The sequence below is a fragment of the Equus caballus genome, chromosome 14 (genome assembly GCF_041296265.1).
Source record: "Equus caballus isolate H_3958 breed thoroughbred chromosome 14, TB-T2T, whole genome shotgun sequence".
In the NCBI taxonomy this organism is placed as follows: domain Eukaryota; kingdom Metazoa; phylum Chordata; class Mammalia; order Perissodactyla; family Equidae; genus Equus; species Equus caballus.
Genome location: NC_091697.1, coordinates 17,889,858 through 17,903,610, shown reverse-complemented (window position 1 = coordinate 17,903,610; position 13,753 = coordinate 17,889,858).

Genomic DNA, 13,753 nt, shown 5'->3' with positions numbered 1-13,753 from the left:
ATGAGGGGGAATGTGGCTCATGCCAGCTGGATAGTCTGGACAAAGAGTAAGCCTGTCCCCCAGACTGACCCAGCACCTTCTATGTAGGGTCACCACATCATTTCTTGTCTAAACAGGGATTCTGAGAGTGAAAAGAGCACTGTTAATAATGGTACCAAGATAGATGTCAACTGGGACTATCCCCCACAAATGAGTTGTAGGGTCACTCTGCTTACACACAACCCAGAGAAGGCAGGGCAGGTGCATGTGATGCACGTGTGTGAAACCCTGAATTAACAGAGATTACCAGAAATCTACCAAAATTGAACCCAATCCTAGTGGACTCAAATTAAGTTTAATTATAGAAAAAATAAACAAAGCTATACTTTGTATCAGTCAGGGTTCCTGCAGGATCAGGTAGCACCCTCAAATTGGGTGGTTTGAGAAGATGTTTGTAAAAGGACTCTTTGTGAAGGGGTGGACAGTGTGGAGGGAAAACGCAGGCAGTCTTCTGGTGCTAGTAACATCAGGAAACCATTACCATTCCTGGGGCTGAAGGGGAGAAGCTTCTGGAATTCTGAGACTGGAAGGGCCACGTGGAGAAAGTCATCCGATAGAAGCTGTGACCTTGAGCTTTGGGAGGCAGGTGACCCTGTAGGAGAGCCCTCACTCTCCTCTCTCCCTCCAGTCTCCTGCTCCTGCCTCCCATTGCTGAACACAAAGGGAGGTCAGAAGAAAAGAGAGCCCTTTGATGTGTCCACATGGATCGGCCTCCTGGGATGAAGAATAGGATGGACAAGCACAGAGAGGGGAGGGGCACGTGGAAGACAGTGCAAACAGTCTACCCTTCCTGCCCTCAGCATTCATCCATCCAGGGAAAACTTTGTGTCCCATAAGGGCTCCAATAATTCCCAGTAGTGATAGTAGGGATTGGCCAACTTTTCTTTTCTTTTTAAATTGAGGTATAATTGCCATATAACATTATATTACTTTCAGGTGTACAACACAATGATTAGATATTTATCTATATTGTGAAATGATCATCACAATAAGTCTAGTTAATGTCCATCACCACACATAGTTATAATTTTTTTTCTTGTGATGAGAACAAGTGAGATACTCTCTTGGCGACTTTCAAGTATACGATACAGTACGATTAACTATAGTCACCATGCTGTTCATTACATCCTCAGGACTCATTTATTTTATAACTGGAAGTTTGTACCTTTTGACCACCTTCACCCATTTTTCCCACTCCCCATCCCCACCTCTGGCAACCACTGATCTGTTCCCTAGAGTATCTATGAGTTCGGTTGTTCTGTTTTGCTTTTTTAGATTCCACATATAAGTGAGCTCATACAGTATTTGTCTTTCTCTGTCTGACTTACTTCACTTAGCGTTTGTCCTCAAGGTCCATCCATGCTGTTGCAAGTGCCAGGATTTCCTTCTTTTTATGGTTGAACAATATTCCACTCTATACATATACCACCTTTTCTTTATCCATTCATCCATTGATGGGCACTTAGGTTGCTTCCACGTCTTGGCTATTGTAAATATGCTTCAGGGAACAGACCTGCTTACACTTGCCATTTCCATTTGAAGATGGAAGGTTGTTTTGCTCATGTAGTTTTGTGATTTGTTGGTTCAGATAACACCCAGTTCCTGCTGGACATTTTGGGTCATTCGAAAGACCCGCTGTGCCCAGGCCCAGGAGTAAATCAGGAACTTGTTTCAAGTGGAGAAGCATGTTGGCAAAAGGGAGACCCAAGCATCCGTCTGGGAGGGCTCTCTCCTGCTCCGGGCCCCATTCACAACCACCGTTTGTCCAGGACATGGTTGCAACGCACACTCAAAGGTAGCATACGTTGCCTCCAAAAGCCAAAGATTCTTGCCTCTCCTTGTCCTGGTGGGCGGAGCGAGGTATAGCGACTTTAGTCTCACTTTAGCTCACTGGACCCTGAGAGACTTACTGCTGTGGAAGTCCTGAGATTGTCCATGGTTCCCCTCCGGCCCTCCGGTGGGAATGAGTCTTGCTAGGGCTCCTTAGAGGCCTGCTGCTCCCCGCCCCTCAGACCTTTGGGGCACAATGTGATCAGTGAGGTGGACCAGTACTTTGTTTTGTGGAATTTCAAGATGAAAGTGAAATGGACACACGCATGAGGACAAACTGCTTCAGATTTCCTTTATTGGCAGGAATAGGAAAAACAAATTCCTAGCCACTGGCTAGATAACAGGTGCCAGGAGCTGAGTTTATTTGTTTCGGTGAAGACCCCACAGATGGAACCGCAGATATATCAGTGTCATCGCTAGATGGAGTCTGCAGTAATCTGGTGTCATTCTCTACCACCCCCAATGTTTACCCTGCACATACAGCTGAGTTAAGTGAGGATGTGGGGCCACCACCCTGCATTTCTCAAGTCTTGGAGGGTGGGCCAATCCCTGCACACCCCCCCAGTGACAAAGCATTGCTTTCAGGTTAGTATCCTGCTGGGACATGGGAGCGTGCCAAGGCTCCGTGCTGTTTGCCATAATAGCCTCGAGTCAGGGAGTCAGTGTGGGGATTTGTCTGGGCATTAAGCATGTCGCTGTCACTGTGCACACCGGGACTGAGGAAACAATGACTGGAGCCACTATAAGGTGGACCTTGCCAAGATTCCACCTTCACCTCACATCCGTAAGCCCTCTCTGACCAGTGGGCCGTCTCAGGGCTCCGAGGATTAGCGTCAGTTCAGAGCTGGTATCTAATTCCTGGAAGGTCTAGGTATTTTCCCCCCAGGGCATCGTCACTCTGGCAAATGACAGCGAGTCCCACTGGGGAACGCAGAAGGGAAGTTCTACAGCATGACGCTGTGTTTCAGCGTCTTCCGGACAGAGCACGGCCTCCCCGTCCACTCAGGCACGCCTGGCCTAGGAATTTGGTAAGAGGCGGTGAATCCCCATGGCGCCAACTCGAGTTACATTTCTCTCTGTTAGTTTCATCTCAATGGCTCTGTGGTGATTTAGCCACCACTGCAGGTCCCCATGGTCAGACCACTCTGCTTTGACTCTGTGCCTGTGACAATTGTGCTACCTGGTTACCGTTATTGCTGATTATGTGCTGCCATCTGGCCTCCAGCATCCCATTATTCCCACTGAGATTGGGAAGCCCAGATCCACTGCAACATCCCCCACTGTGTTTCTAGCCCACAGAGACAGCCACCATCGAGCTTTCTGGAGATATGGGTGGCCCTCACCAAAGCCTGGCTTAGCGCCTTGGTGAAGGGCTTGACTCCAGGCCTTTCCAGCGTGGTGGTTGGGCAGTGGTGGTACAGGTTGTACCTATTACGTGACACCAACTGCCCATCTTCCTAGGCCTCCAGTCTCCTTGCTCAGTGTGCCAGGAGGTTCCAACATTTCAGCCACATTCCTTCAGGCTTCCCATTGGCTAACTGACAGCATCAGTCCCCTGTCGCAAGCCAGCACATTACGTCCCTCAGGACTATAAGGTGTATCCATGATTGATTGGGGCTGGCTGAGTCTGACATTCACCCCTTGGTCGAATGCATTAGAATCCATGACCCCCATACAGATATTCCCTGGGCTCCTGGCCATCTGGATGGACTAGCAAAGCCATGTCACTTTTTGGGGGTGTGGTGCATTGTGGTTGCTGTGGGCCCAGGGGTCCTGAGGGACACAGGTATGACCAGGCACAGCCACTGGGGGGCCTCTATGTAGGGAGGCTAATCCCGGGGCAGGAGGGGCCTCTGCTGTCAAGGGGGCTTGGGGGCATCTGGGGATTCATAGTTCAGTCTCTGTGTCTCTCTGACTGTCCCTATCCCATGTCCCTGGGTCCCTATGTCCTTACCATGTGTAACTGACGCCAGCAAGGTTGAGCATTTAATTGTCACTACCACTCTGCGACCCTCACCGTCAGGCCCTGGGCGCAGTCTTCTGCCGCATCTGCTCTGCTTCTCAGGCGGTGAGAACATCTTTGAGGCTGCAGGGGAGCCTCCTGAGCCTCCTACCACATGCTCAGAGGGACCCGCAGCTCCGCACCCCTCCGGGCCAGCCACGCTCTCTAGCACCGGGCTCCTCAGACTGTCTGTGTGGAAGGCCATTGAAAACAATTTCCAACCCACTGCAGACTAACAGTTATGTAAAACACAATAAAAATGATTTACTGAAAAAAGAAACTTAAAAACAAGGCATATAAAATACAGGACCCACAAAATATTAGATTTGACATACATAAAATTACTTTTCAATAAATATAATTAGGGCAAACATAGCATAAGAAGGAAAAGATTACTAAAATCACAAGAACTGCACCTTCACCACAGGTGCACACACAGGTGATCAATACAAAGAATGGTAATCACGTTAATAATTTGCCGTCATTCTGCAACTGTAAATAAACAAAAAGAAATCCAATAATGATCTCCATTTTTTTTTATTAATGTTATGATAGATTATAACCTTGTGAGATTTCAGTTGTACATTTTTGTTAGTCATGTTGTGGGTACACCACCTCCCTCTTTGTGCCCTCCCCCCACCCCCCCTTTTCCCTGGTAACCACCGATCAGATCTCCTTGTCAATATACTAACTTCCACCTATGAGTGGAGTCATATAGAGTTTGTCTTTCTCTGACTGGCTTATTTCGCTTAACATAATTCCCTTGAGGTCCATCCACGTTGCTGTGAATGGGCCAATTTTGTCTTTTTTATGGCTGAGTAGTATTCCATTGTGTATATATACCATATCTTCTTTATCCAATCATCAGTTTCTGGGCATGTAGGTTGGTTCCACGTCTTGGCTATTGTAAATAATGCTGAGATGAACATAGGGGTGCAAGGGACTCTTGGGATTTCTGATTTCAGGTTCTTAGGATAGATACCCAGTAATGGGATGGCTGGGTCATAGGGTACTTCTATTTTTAACTTTTTGAGAAATCTCCATACTGTTTTCCATAGTGGCTGTACCAGTTTGCATTCCCACCAACAGTGTATGAGGGTTCCTTTTTCTCCACAACCTCTCCAACATTTGTCGCTCTTGGTTTTGGATGTTTTTGCCAATCTAACGGGTGTAAGGCGATATCTTAGTGTAGTTTTGATTTGCATTTCCCTGATGATTAGCGATGATGAACATCTTTTCATGTGTCTATTGGCCATATTCATATCTTCTTTTGAGAAATGTCTGTTCATGTCCTCTGCCCATTTTTTGATCGGGTTGTTTGTTTTTTTGTTGTTAAGCCGTGTGAGTTCTTTGTATATTATGGAGATTAACCCTTTGTCGGATAAGTGGCTTGTAAATATTTTTTCCCAATTAGTGAGCTGTTTTTTTGTTTCAATCCTGTTTTCCCTTGCCTTAAAGAAGCTCTTTAGTCTGATGAAGTCCCATTTGTTTATTCTTTCTATTGTTTCCCTCAGCTGAGGAGTTATAGTGTCTGAAAAGATTCTTTTGAAACTGATGTCAAAGAGTGTACTGCCTATATTCTCTTCCAGAAGACTTATTGTTTCAGGCCTAATCTTTAGGTCTTTGATCCATTTTGAGTTTATTTTAGTGTGTGGTGAAAAAGAATGGTCAATTTTCAATCTTTTGCATGTGGCTGTCCAGTTTTCCCAGCACCGTTTGTTGAAGAGACTTTCTTTTCTCCATTGTAGGCCCTCTGCTCCTTTGTCGAAGATTAGCTGTCCGCAGATGTGTGGTTTAATGATCTCCATTTTTAAGGATGTTAATGGATTTGCTTCTTGCTTCTTGATTTATCTGGTCTAGATTGAATTGACACAATGCTGCTCACAGAGGATGATATACACCTAAGCTTTCTCTATTCTTTGCATTAGTAGTTTTAATAGTAGAGAAACCAGTCACAGACAGAGGTATGTTGACAGAAATGAACGTGGAGATTTTAAACTTCAGCAAATGCAAGATATTCATTTTAAATTTTTGTCTAAAATTGAGCAAGTGATGTTGTATTTTAAAAATTCATCTCCAATTCTTCATTAGTAGCAGTCCCAACAATTTATTATATGTTATAGTTAAATTATCTTTCAAAGAAAGAAATGATTCCATATTTTAAATACTTTCGGGTTATAGTAAAGACTAACCTTAAAACCCCACACATGGTGACACAGTCCTGTTGCATATGTCAAGACACATTTGCACCGTGTGTGACACACGTGACATTGACAATGCCCAAACAGGTCTGTGCCCTGTGCAATAACATTGGTCATGCTCTTGCGTGCGCTTGTATGTTGCAGCTGGACAAAAATACTGCAGAGATTTCCAAACACATTCAATTTCTAAACTTATGTCAACTCTGACCAGCAACAAGCAATTTTGACAAATGATGCTGTAGGGTCATTACTATTCTCCAGACCATGGTTGCTATAGCAACTGAGTGTCACAGCCACTTGATGCTCCATTGTCTTGCCATTGCATCTGTCTCATGCAACCACTGGCCATCCGTTGGGGAATCATGACGCCACTGCATGCCAGACACCCCACGTCCCCTTTTCCCCTGGCAAGGAGGTATGATATGTGTGTTCCTCAAATATGTGAATAAGTCACTTGAGGATGCTTCCTGAGGCATGTGCAAACAGGGTAAGTTGATAATTTAATAAGCCGACTCTATCACGGTATGGGGAGGGTGTAGGAAAGCCGTGAGGGAGAGAGCCGTGCACAGGCTAGTGACAGGGAGGTGCTGCTACCAGCTCACCCTCAGCCACAGGAGCAGTGTACGTGTTGTCAGAAACCCAAGAAAGAGGGACCTGTGTGGAGGGGTCCCAGCTAGGAATCCTGAACTCTGGCAAAGGCACATAGCCAACCGAGAGAACTCTGCAGGAGGGGGCCTCTGCCCCCGCTCCTCCTGGGGAAGGCCTGCTGGTTTATGACGCACTCGCAGGTCAGGCACTGGGGACGCAGAGTGGCTCTGCAGGGCAAACAGAAGTCACCGGCACTCATTTCTTGCATTTCTGAGTTCGTGGCTAGAGATCTGGGTCTGCTGCAACTTGTCTCCAAACTGGGCAAGTATTTAAATCGTGCCTGCGGTGTCATTCCTTCGCATGCTCCTTGTGTCTTGAAAAACTCAAGTCAGAGTCATGTGTGCATGTGGTTTAACAACCTTGCCAAGCAAAATCGATCTGTAACTAAATGTCTGTGGCTGTCACTTGATACCTCAACATTTAAAACACCAACAAAACTGGTCCATCCCTGGCCTGTCCACCCTCCAAGGGAGAAGCTGACACCAGTGAAAACCATTCATTCCCAGGAGTCCGTTCTGTGGGCACACCCAGGCTCCCGCCTGGCTCCTGCGCCCCCTCCTCAGGACCCCACTACGAGATGACCTTCCTCTTGCAACCTCCTTAGGGCGGCAAGTCCCTGTCCCTACCCCATCTCATGACAGAAACCCTTTCCCCCACCCACCGTGTCTGATGCAGAGACAAACACCGCTCAAATTGGCTGGGCCACCAGGGCTTGGGGACACGGGTGGCAAGGGCCCTGCTTGCACAGGAGTGGGCCGTGCAGGGTGCAGGGACCAGGCGTGGCGCCGCCAGAGGAGCTCTGTCTGATGCGCAAGGCCTTTGCCACGTCTCTGACACCAGCGCTGTTTCATGTTTTTAAACACAGAAGAGGAGGCCGCAGACTCAGAGCTCGGTGGGCCGTGGGGCATGTCAGTAGACTGTAGTAACAGTTTGGATTTCCCTGAATTTATTTTCATAGTTACCTTCTGTTTGTGGACAATGACTCTAGTTTTTTGGTTAACTTAGTGATCTGACATTGCATTTTAAAATAAGTTTGTTTGAACTAAAACAAAGAGAGACATTTAAAAATAAAACCCAGGTGGTGGGTGGACAAGGCAAACCCCAGATATGGCAGGCTGCGGGCCGTGGGGGCCACCTGGGCGGCTGCGTCTTGCGGTGACTCTCGTGCTCGTCTCCCCACTTTCACCCCGGCTCCTCATGGTGGTGTATTTGTTTCCCGTGGCACCCGAAACAAATCCGTACAAAATGCATGACTTAAAACCACACACATTGAGTCTCACACAGTGCCGGAGGCCAGAAGTCTGCAAGCCCTGGTCGGAAATCAAGGTGTCGGCAGGGCCACACTCTGCAAAGGCTCGTGGGGAGGATCTTCCTCGCCTCCTCCAGCTCCTGGTGGCCCAGGTGCTCTTTGGCTTGTGGCTGCGTCACTGTCATCTCTGCCTCCATCTTTATACAGCTTCTCTTCTCCCTGAGTCTCTCCTCTGTGTCTCTTAGAAGGAGATGTGCCATTGGATTTAGGGCCCACCTGAATAATCCAGGATGATCTCGTGTTCAGTTCCTTAACTAATGATGCCTGCAAAGACTCTTTTTCCAAATGCAGTCACATTCACAGGTTCTGAGGTGTGGACTTATCTTTTTTGGGGGAACCAACTACAAATGCTTCTTGTCCCTCCTCTGCTCAGAGCCACCATCTCAGCCCCCTCCCTCCACTTCCTGCCACTCTCCCGCTTCATCATTTTCTCCAGCCACATAACAGAGCCAGTCCCCTAGATGTTTCTGGAACATGCTGGGCTTGTTTCCGCACCCGCTGTTCCCTCTGCCTGGAAATCTCCTCGCCGAGAATCCCGAGGGTTTCTCTCTCAGTTCTTCAGGTCTTTGCTCCCCTGTCACCTTCTCAATGAAACTTTCCGTGAACTTCGGGTTTAACAATGCAGCGCCCCCGCTGTCCCCACCGCGAGGCCCAGCGGACATCTCCTTCCCTCCCTCCGGCTCTGGTTCTCTCCAGAGCAAAGCTCCCGTCACACTGGGTGTGTGTCCCTTGTCCCTCTCCCTCCTGAGCGTGTCAGCTCCACGGCGAGAGGCATTTTCGTCTGTCCTGTCCACTGCTGTAGGCCCAGATTCTAGAACAGTGCCTGAAGCGTAGTAACTGCTCAATAAACATGTCGACTGAGCAGCGCATGGGGCCGGGATGGAGGGTGGGGTGAGATGAAGGGTGGGGTGAGGTCGGGGATCCCAGGGCCCACTCACGCCCTGCGAATAGGGGCGGAGACTCGAACCCCGGACCTGCACCATGGTGTGGTCGGCTGCCGCTCCCATCTCCCTGGCGGTCTGGAACAGGCTCTCCGTCCATCTTTTTCTCCAGAATCTAGTCTGGCCTCTTTTATTTTTCATAGAATGGAAGGTAGGAGAGATTCTGTTTGTTCATATATCAAGATACTTCCAAACAGTTTCCTGTTCCATTTTAGGCAAAACTCCAAATAACCCAATCAAGGACTTATCTTTTAAAACAACTTTTCTGTGTAGTGTTTATTTTTTCTGCAAGCATGACTCACTGAAATCAATTAAAGCGATACAAAAAACAATGAAGAAGAAATTCACCAAGCACTTTTAAAAGGTCTTTTCAGGAGGGAACCAGGAGCTTCCTGGGGCCTGTGCTTCTGCCCTCAGGGAGCTCTCCAGTGAGAAGGGAAGCCGCTTAGAGAGCCCTGGAGCCATCTCGGTGACGGGGCCTCCAGTCCTGGAAGCCCGACGCCAGACCTTGCCAAGAATTCACAGATGAACACAGAGACTAGTTTGAAACTCAGAACATGGAGTCCCAGACTGTTGGGCAGGCGTCTGCGAGCGGTGGGCTGGCCAAACCCCTCCTCTCGCTGAGGAGGAGCCCCGTGCCCCGCCTTCACTCTTCCAGGGGAGAAAGAAGAGAAACTTTGTTCAGCCAAGTTCGCCCACCTGGTCCTCTCAGCTGTGAGTCCGCATCCCAGGTCTGTGACCCTGAATAGGAAGGCACCGGGAAAGGCCGGCCTCACGATACTGCCAAGATTGTGCTGGAGAAATCAGCCAGCACTCTGGGGGCAGGGAAGTGGCCAGCATGGGGCTTCCTATCCCCATAAAGGCATCCACTCTTGCAGCCTGCAGCCTGGCTTCGTCCCCACCCCCTCCCGGGTTCTCAGAGGAGGCTCTGCAGCAACACACCTGGCCTGCTGCCCTCTCCCTATCCTTCCCAGGACTGGCGACCCTGAGGCCGAGGGCCCTTGTCCCTGGAGTCCCAGGCTTAAGACCTTGCACAGGTGACCTCATTTCTGAGCCACAGCTTCCCATCTGTAAAACGGGCTAATAGTACCCTTGGTGAGTACCAAACACCTGCCTCAGGCTGGCCCTCCATCCCTGCTAATTCCCTTCAACATGAGCTCAGTGGGGCAACCAGAATCTTTGGATTTCTTACACAATGAGAAAGTTCACGCAGAGCTGTTCCTCAGGGCGGTGGGAGACTCTGAGAAGCACTGCTGCCCCAGCCCCGGGCCAGCCTCGCCCACCTCCCTACGGCCCTCCCTTCTCAGCTGGGCCCTCTGGGTGCCACCCGCAGCCCCCTCTCCACTCCACCCTTGGGGGGTCATCTCCCCCAATGCCTCAGTGTCGAATCAGCCAGAGGAGGGTCTCAGGAGGGCCCGCAGAGCCCTGATCCGTCCCCACGCAGGGGGATGTCCCTTAACCTCTTTGAGTCTGCCGTCCCCCTCGGTAAGAGGAGGATGGATGGCTGTGCCCACTTCACAGAGCTGTGGCCACTGTGACCTGTGGGCTCCCTCACCCTTGCCGCCCCTCACCACCTGCCCCTGTGGGGACTGGCTCAGGCCTCTTTCTCCTTTGCAAAGATGCCCACCCCCAAATCTGCATGTCTTCCCATATTCCCCTCCGGCTCTTTCTGGGCCTGGGACTGCCCTCCCTCCCCCCCCCTCCACCCAGCTGTTTGCTTTCCCGGCTGGGCACAGACAGCAGGAGGGCCATGCTGTCCACTAATGACTTCCAGACGTGGCCTTGTGCACAGCTAAGCAGCCGGACCTGGCAGGGCGGGGGGAGCTGGGCCGGCGAGGGGCGGGAGAAGAGGCCACTGGGAGGGAGGACTGCATGGTCAGGACACAGCCTCCTGGAAGAAAGATCCAGCTCTGTCCGCGGAGGCCGGGCTGCGCCAGGGCTGCCGGCCGCCATGCGCCTCCCCTGCAGACACTGCCTGCCGTTCACTGCAGCGCTTGGATGGGCCCCACCCTGTCCTGCCCGGCAGCCGTCACACCCAGCATCTAGATAGAAAGAAGAGGGAGGAAAGGTAACAAACAGAAATACGAAAGGGCACGCCTTCTCAGAAGGCCCACACAGACTTCCACCTACCACTCACTGGCCACTTTCATCTGCAGATGAGGCAGGGAAATGTGGCTCCTCACTGGGTGCATCAAGTGGTGCAGGGGGCATCTAAACTCGGCGAGGCTGGCTCCTGAGTCTGAGCTCTAACCATTACACTGCATAGCCTTCCAGAGGCAATGGTATAGAAGAATTTAACACTTTCATTTTGCTTTTACCTTATTTTTACGATTATATTTGTTTTATGGCAAGTTGATAGAAAACTGAAACCGGTAATATATAGTCATGAGTCAACAATGGGGATACATTCTGAGAAACATGTTGTTTGACGATTTCAGCATTATGCGAATGTCATAGAGTGTACTGAAGGAGAACAAAATTTGCCACCCAAAAATGTGTCTCTGTAAGACTAGGATTATTTTAGGTTTACTTAGGGTTTTTTTTTTTTTTTTTTTTGGTGAAGAAGATTGTCCCTGAGCTAACACCTGTGGCAGTTGTCCTCTACTTTGCATGTAGGATGCCACCACAGCACAGCCCAATGAGCGGAATGTGGGTCTGTGCCCAAGATCTGAACCCATGAAGCCTGGGCCGCCAAAGTGGAGTGTGTGAACTTAACCACTACGCCACCAGGCTGGCCCCTAGGCTGATTATTTTTAAGAAACAAATAACTCAGTTTTTCTTGTTACCTGCCCCTTAATGCCTAAAAGAATTTGGATAAAAAAACCTGTCCCAGGAAGCAAGCTATCACCTGAGCATCACATGAACTAGGTGGTGGACAGGGAGGCACCTAGAAAAGCCTGTTTTTTGGGCCCCTCTCTGTGTTCTTCTGTTTCCGTATGGCCAAGGAATCACTGATTTTCCAAACATTTGCTCCTTTTCACCTACCTGTGAATTGCCTTCCTTCCTTTTGAAGTCCCTGACTCTCCCCACCCCCAACACCTTCTTTTGTCCTTAGCTGAGGATGGTATTTAAGGTGAGGGCTTCTGCCATTTTGGTGAGTTACTCAGTTTTCCTGGGTTTCTCCTGTGTACACATTATTAAACTTCTGTTTTTCTCCTGTTATTCTGTCTCATATCAATTTAATTCTTAGGCCAGTCAAAAGAAACTAGATGGGTAGAGGAAAATGTCTTCTTCCCCTATAGTACTTACACAAACCTGGATGGTATAGCCTGCTGCACACCTAGGCTATATGGAACTAATCTTTTGGGACCACTGTTGTGTATGCAGTCCATCATTGACCAAAACATCGTTATGCAGTGCATGACTCTGTGTGTGTGTACATATATATGTATAATATACATACACGCACACGTTTTTCTCCTTTGTGTAAATGTTCTCTGATCTTGAATAACTTTTCATTTTGGTGACTGTGTGACAAAATAGGGCTTATTCCCAAAATGAAAAGTTATTCAAGATCAGAGAACATTTACATAAAGGAGAAAAATCATGTGGCTATATCAAGACATGTAACAAGGCATTTAATACTATTGCAATCATTCCTAATAAAAATTCCAAATAAAATAATAGAAGGAAAACATGTTAAACAAGACAAACACATTTATCAAAACCAACAGCAAATGTCATAATAGTTACTGATAGGTTGAAATTACTTTCATTAAAATTACCAGCAAAGGGGCTGAGCCAGTGGCCGAGCGGCTGCACGCTCCACTTCAGTGGCACAGGGCTCACCAGTTCTGATCCTGAGTGCAGACCCAGCGTCGCTCATTTGGCCATGCTGAGGCAACCTCCCATGTGGCAGAACCAGAAAGACCTACAGCTAAGATACACAACTCTGTACTGGGGGGGTTTGGGGAGGGGAAACAAAAGGCAAAAAAATTACCAGTAAAAATTATATACCTACCATCACCATTAAATTCAAGACAATTTTAGATGTGCTAGCTAAATAAACTGTGCAAGAAAAGAAAATAATTAATTGGTTATATTTGTGGAATAAAGAGAAAATTATCTTTATTTGCAAACAGAATTATTATACATACAAAAAAGCCAAGGCATTTTTGGAAATAGACTACTAAGATTGATAAGAGAATTTAAGGTGGCTGAAAAAACAATATATAAAAAATATCTATGTTTTTCTCTGAAACAGCTAGAAATAAAAACAAAAAGATGCGTTTGCAATAACTATAAATGCTTAGAAATAATTTTAAAAAGAAAGATACAGAACCTATGTGAGAAAAACTATGAAACTGAATGGAAAGACCCAAAATAAAAGTTTAACAAGTAGAGAAAATTTAAATTCTTGAATGGGAAAATGTAATACCACAAAAATGTCATTTTCCCCTAATTACAATACAAATTTAATGTATTTTGGCTTTTAGGGGTAGGGGGAAAGAGGTGGGAAGGGAAGGGAGCTGGACAAATGATTTAAAAGTTTAGAGCAAAGAGTAAGTATACAAGGAAATTATTAAAATACAATGGCTAGGGGGAATTGACCTACCAGTTGTTAAATCTTATTTTAAAGTCACTTTAATTAAAACAGCATGTTGGTAATGGCCTGTATTTACAGTCTGGCACAGCAAGATGAGTGAGCTTCCTGTGGCCCCTGGGTCTCTGGAAGGTGGCTCGCCTTGAGCTGTCAAGACCCAAGAGGGGGTCTGCAGGGTGGACTTTCAGATCAGGGGCTGGGAAACGATCCCTCACAGCCAACCAAGGGAGCGTCGATAGT